At 43.0% G+C, this 6,000-nt stretch overlaps 1 long non-coding RNA gene across 1 annotated transcript; it reads right to left on the bottom strand.

The window, feature by feature from the left end:
• Positions 1-4,489, bottom strand: LOC140065497 (uncharacterized). The gene is made up of 3 exons (XR_011847938.1): positions 4,393-4,489; positions 1,615-1,752; positions 1-231 (listed from the first exon to the last, which is right to left on the bottom strand). It is a non-coding gene; the product is annotated as an uncharacterized lncRNA (long non-coding RNA).
• Positions 4,490-6,000: the final 1,511 nt, after the last annotated feature.

The raw sequence follows: 6,000 nt of genomic DNA, 5'->3' as shown, positions 1-6,000 counted from the left end.
GTGACCGGAGCAGAACATATATGACCCCATCCAGCTCCTAGAAGATCCACCTCAACAGCAGAAGACAGACAATGGTTGGAGTCAGGACAACCTTCTGCACACTTATCCCTCCACCGGAGCAAATTACATTTATGTGTTCTGTGTAATATTCATGGTCGATGGAGTAGCTGCCAAGGTCACAGTAACTCTTTGTTGCACATCCCCTCGTCGATGCTATTTTTGAAGATCCATCTGCAGAGATATTGTGGTTATGTTAGTTACTACAAATGGTTTTACATTGATCTTGAAGGCGACTGTATGTACACCTCATGTGCAGCTTTTTGTTATATTTATAACATTTGCATTTATTATGGGTTTAAAATCAGTTCACTGGTCATAAGTCAGTTTCACTGGATTTTCCTAACCAGTTAGAAGAACAAAAATAGTAGATTTCTACAGGTGCTACAATTACATCGGACCCGCCAACATAAATGTGGTGCACGGTGTGATTGTGCATCTGGACGCCCCTTTCCATGCACAGTATTGTGTCGTAGTGGACACAGTGTAGTCACCACACAATACTCGTGGAAACACTACAACAATACATGTACAGCCATTTTGAATAATAAATCTGGGCCATAACCTTTCCATTTCAGCACAAATTCAAGAAACAAACTATAAAATCCTCTCCGGGTGGTACCGTTCTCCTGTAAGACTACATGTAATCTCCCCCTATACTCCTGATATGTGTTGGCAATGCAACTGAACAAAGGGATCCCCGCTACACATTTGATGGGACTGTCCGGGGTCAGGAACCTACAGAGCAGGTTTTATTTATTGTCGGACATTATGCTCCAATTATAATACTGAGATTTCTCTCCTCTCTATGATTCCTGGCTCTATCTCCCCTATAATAAAAGTAATGTAGTGTATTTTGTCTAAGCAGCAGATTATTCCTAGAGTTTGGAGGTCCACTAGAGCCCAATGGGTTGAAGGCCTTAATCATATGATGCGGATGGAGATTAGAGACATGGAGTGTATGGTGGACTTGCATATCTCATGATATACCTGGATTTGGTCCCTTTGGATTAACTTTAAAGCCCTGTGGAATTTGGGTCCTGGGTACCTCGCTGTCTCTCTCAAAACCCCTCCTATGAAGGTTGCCATGTGACCTCCCTTCTTGTGTCTCCCATATTTGTCTTCCTGCTCATTTCTACCTCAATTTACCTTCATGTACTTCATGTGGCTTCATAACACAAGTCTCAGTAGAAGGCAGAACATGGGCTATAAAATACCCACGGAGGCTTATAGAGGAATCATGAGCAGGAAGCTCAGGAGATGGAGAAGTTAAAGGGAACCTGTCACCAACTTTTTCATAAAAACAGGTATTTCTTTTAGCTAAAAAATCCTCCACTCACAAGCAAATAAAATGAACTTAATTTCTCTACCTGGTATTCCAGTCAAGCTGTTTCTTCTGTTCTCCCTCTGCTCAAGGCTACACCTTATCCAGCTATGTCATCTTTTGGATTTTTAGGACTTCATGATTTCCAAAATTTTGACCTTTTCCAAAGAATCTGTATTTGTACAAGATTCCCATAAAGCAAAATACTACAAATGCTACAATATTCAAGTTACCTGCTCGACTTGTCAGTGTAATACATCTATTTTGTGTTCCGGTGCACTTCATCATTTCCGTAGAATCACACAAGTTGTAGTCATAAGATTGACACATTGCACAGAGCAAACCATTGGGTGCATTGTTGCTGGCTATAACTATTATTGGAGAGAGCGATAAACAAAGTTATACACAGTGTCTATTACAGAATAATTTTACTATAATAAATATACCACAGAAAGTTGCACCAAGCAACTGTATAAAAGCAACTCATTTATCAAAAGTTTTAGAACGTTTTAATTTTTGTACAATAAAAGACGCCCAAATAAAAGGGATTACGATGGATTTAGTAGCACTATAATCTCATGATCTAAAGATGCATTATAATTCTAAGACGGTCAACCAGGATCACGGTAATCCTTCAGACTCAACTGTTCTGGGTATCTTACATTCCAAATATTAAACACTTCTCCAGAACGGCAACCTCTTTATATCTTCACACTCATTATATACAATTTACCCATGGGTATCTGATAGCAGCCCCTACAATGGGATCAACTTTATCTTGGTGGGGTTTTGCAAGCCTACAATTTTTTGAGACTAACTGTGAAAAAGAGAAATTGCCCCAGTAAATTTAAAACTGTTGCCAGCAATTAAGCAAGGTTCACAAAACTTATTTTCCAATAAAATTGGTTTTCCGCCCTATTCGAGTCATGGCAAATCACGTTAAAAACAGGCATTTCCTGGCTGCAGAGAGCCTGTAGGGTGTTGTAGAACGTTGTGCTGTTGTTGTTGTTGTTGTAGAATGCTGTGTTTTAGTATGACACGCACATGACAGCCACCGCTCTTAGAATCGCTTCACTCTTCACTTCCATGTGCACTTACATAGGCCAACTTCCCCAAATAAGCGAAGCGGGAACGCAGCCTGACAAGGTAATGTCTGTACCAGCTCGAAAGGACCGAGCTGAGGGCCAAGATCCCACTATAACATCAAAGAGTGCACTCTTTTTACACTGACATCAGATGATTCCATAGTTTACTACAGAACCTGTTCTGTTACATGCGGATACATGTGGAAAGCCCCCCAAAAGAGTGGAGAGGGTGTCGCAGTAATTCTGCATTGACATCACTCATCATTTTGCCCTTCTTTTCCCGCTTTCATTCGGTCAATAATCCATCAGTATTGGTAAAACCAAAAACAAACAGCAGTTGATCCAAATGAGATGACAGAGATGACCAGTAATTGGGATATTTGCATGTCCTCTGTGTTCTGTATCCACTCCTGCTTTTACCTATCAATCCCGAAGCTTTTCATTCCTTCTGAAAGTTGAAATGAAGGGGAAAACCAAACATAGTGGCAACGTCATAGAGTGATGGAGGGTGAAAACAGCATTATGGAAATCACAGGGTGTTCCAGGGAGACTGGTCAGTTGGCAGCAGCAAGAGTAGGCCGCAGAGTGGCACAATGACAATTTATGGAGGTGACAGCAACATGTTAGGCCACAGAGTGGCAGAATTACAGGGTGTTGAGGTTGCGGCAGCAGCAGCAGGAGGTCAAAGAGTGGCACATTGACAAATTCTAGAGGTGGCAGCAACATGGTAGGCCACAGAGTGGCACAATGAAAGAGTGTGGAGGTGGCAGCAACATGGTAGGCCACAGAGTGGCACAATGACAGTATGTGTAGATGGGTGGCAGCTGTTGCAGCAGCATGAGGCCAGAGAGTGGCACAATGATAAATTCTGGAGGTGACAGCAACAAGGTTGTGCACAAAGTACATTCACCAGTACAGCAGGTGAAATTGTCAATACTCACACTTATCGCAAACCTACATCAGGTAACACCATTCTGCATGCCAGATCACACCATCCAGAACATACTATTAAAAGTATTCCGGTAGGTGAATTTGTTAGAGCAAAACGCAATTGCAGTAGGGAAGCTGATTACTCCAGAGAAATCAATGCTATTTGTACTCGCTTGAACAAAAGAGGATATCCTAATTGGACACTCAAGCAAAAAAAGATCTTTTGATAAACCCTCCCACCAGCAAAAACAAGGATGTGAACCCCGATGAAAATAACGCAAACCTACCTACCTACCTTAGTTTTACACTATAGCTTGCAGTTAAATAAAATTTCAAAAATAGTTCAAAGACACATTCCTCTTTTGAAAACTGACCCAATTTTGGAGAAAATTTTAAACAATGGATGTAGAATAGTACCTCGACGAGGTTTAACTTTGGGTAATATTCTTTCTCCATCCATGTTACAGACTACTACTAAAATACGCACCTGTCTTTCTCATTCAGGTTTTTATAGATGTGGAGCCATATGCTGCACCACTTACGGTTTTGTTCGCAAAAGTACCTCTTTTTTCAACAGCGCTGGTACTAAGGAGTTTCACATTAAACATCACATTAATTGCAATACATAAAATGTCATCTATGTTTTACATTGTATTAAATGCAACTTAATGTATGTTGGACAAACCTCTTGTAAGCTTAAAACAAGGTTTATGGAACACCTGAATGATATAAAAAATCCAGCAAATCGTAATTTATCAGGTGTGTCAAAACATTTTTTGTCTGTACATGATGCTAAAACAGAACACTTGTGTATCTATGCCATCGAAAAAATCAATAAACCTTCATGAGGAGGTAATGTAGGGGCTCTGCTTCTCAATCGTGAAGCCTTTTGGATTTTTAATCTTGATACACGTTATCCTCTGGGTCTTAACTTCAAAAGAGAACTCATGTATCACTAAGTATAAACAATAACATAAAAAACAATGGTTTACTTACCTTATTCTGGTCACTTTATACTTTTTACCAGTCTCTGGTAAAGATGGTAGGAGTCAGATGGAGCAACTGACAGCAGATGTGTGGCATCAGGTGGGTGGCAGAACCAGAATAGTATCTGAGGCATATAGTTAGAATGCAGACTCATTTCACAACATTTGGGAGAGGCATCACGGATGATCTAATCTGATGCATTAGGCATTGGTGTGTTGAAATCCTGGCCGATCCACGCCTTATTCATCATGACAAAGGTCAGTCTCTCCACCTTACGGGTGCACAAGTGCGCTCTCTTTGGGGTAACGATGGCCCCCGCCGCACTAAACACCCTCTCTGATGCCAAACTACTGGCCGGGCAGTTTTCTACTGCAAACTCCACAAGTTGTGGCCACACACCAAGATTGGCTGCCAGTAGTCCAGGGGGTCCTCTACCTGGAGTGGTAGAGTGCTGTCAAAGAAGGCCACCGCCTGCTGGTGCAGGGTCTGTTCCATGTTCTGCTGCTGGTGGCGGCTACCCTCCTCCCTAGGCGGGTGAAGGAAGCTGCTCATTAAGGACTCCAGACTTACGCTGCTGTAATGGAGCTGCTACTGCTCCTAACCCCATCTCCCCTCAGCAGCCGTGGCAGTAGTATGTGAGCGTTGAATGCCAGGAATACCCTGGTCAGACCTGACAGAGGATTGACAATGGTGCACATAGGCAGTGGCCAACTGTCTGCACAACATTTCTCTATAGTACGCCAATTGTTGCTCCCTCTCGGCAGCTGGAAAAAAGGCAGCCATTTTGGACCGATAGCGAGGGTCCAAGAGGGTGGAGAGCCAAAACTCATCTCTATGCCGGATGTTGACTGTTTGGCTGTCAATAGTTAGGCAAAGCAGCATGCTGCGGACCATCTGCGCACAGGACTCTGAGAGACTCCCGGCCTCCATCTCCACTGCTTCTACCTCCTCTGGATTCTCCTGCTCCGCCTCTCCTGCCACCGGAGTACAGAAACCAATAATTTCACCAGACTCTGCTTGTGCTCCAATGTCCTCTTCATCCTCCAGTTCAGCCCCCACTGGACTCATGTGGCCATGAGATGTCGTCGCCACTTCTCCAGTGCCCTGACCAGACAGATTTTGCAGCATCTGTTCCAGAAGCAGTGGAACAATGTTATTGATCCCGTAGTCCTGGTGACTGACAAATAACATGGCCTCTTCTAAGGGCCTTAGCAAACGGCAGGTGTCACACAAGTTACACTGGGGAACACTCCGTTCCGCTTGCATCATCAAAAAATGATTAATGGCTTTTCTCTGTTCATGTAGGCAGTCTAACATATGGAGGCTGGAATTCCAAAGGGTGGAAACATTGTATATCAGCCTATGTTGGGGTAACTCGAGGAGGGTGTGCTTGGCTTTGTTAGAATGTATGAAGTGCATGCATTTTCCTGGCCATTTTTAGAATGTCTTGCAGATGGGTGTAAGACTTCAGGAACCTTTTGACAACCAGATTGAACACATGCACCATGCAGGACACATGGACCATCCCTCCCCGATGTAGAGCAGACACCATGTTCCTCCCATTGTCTGTCATCATGGTTCCAATTTGCAGTTGTCGCGGAGAAAGCCACAGAGAAA

This window comes from Engystomops pustulosus, chromosome 6 (genome assembly GCF_040894005.1).
Source record: "Engystomops pustulosus chromosome 6, aEngPut4.maternal, whole genome shotgun sequence".
NCBI lineage: Eukaryota > Metazoa > Chordata > Amphibia > Anura > Leptodactylidae > Engystomops > Engystomops pustulosus.
The sequence above is the reverse complement of the archived record's forward strand: the minus strand, read 5'-3'. Positions and strand labels throughout refer to the sequence as shown.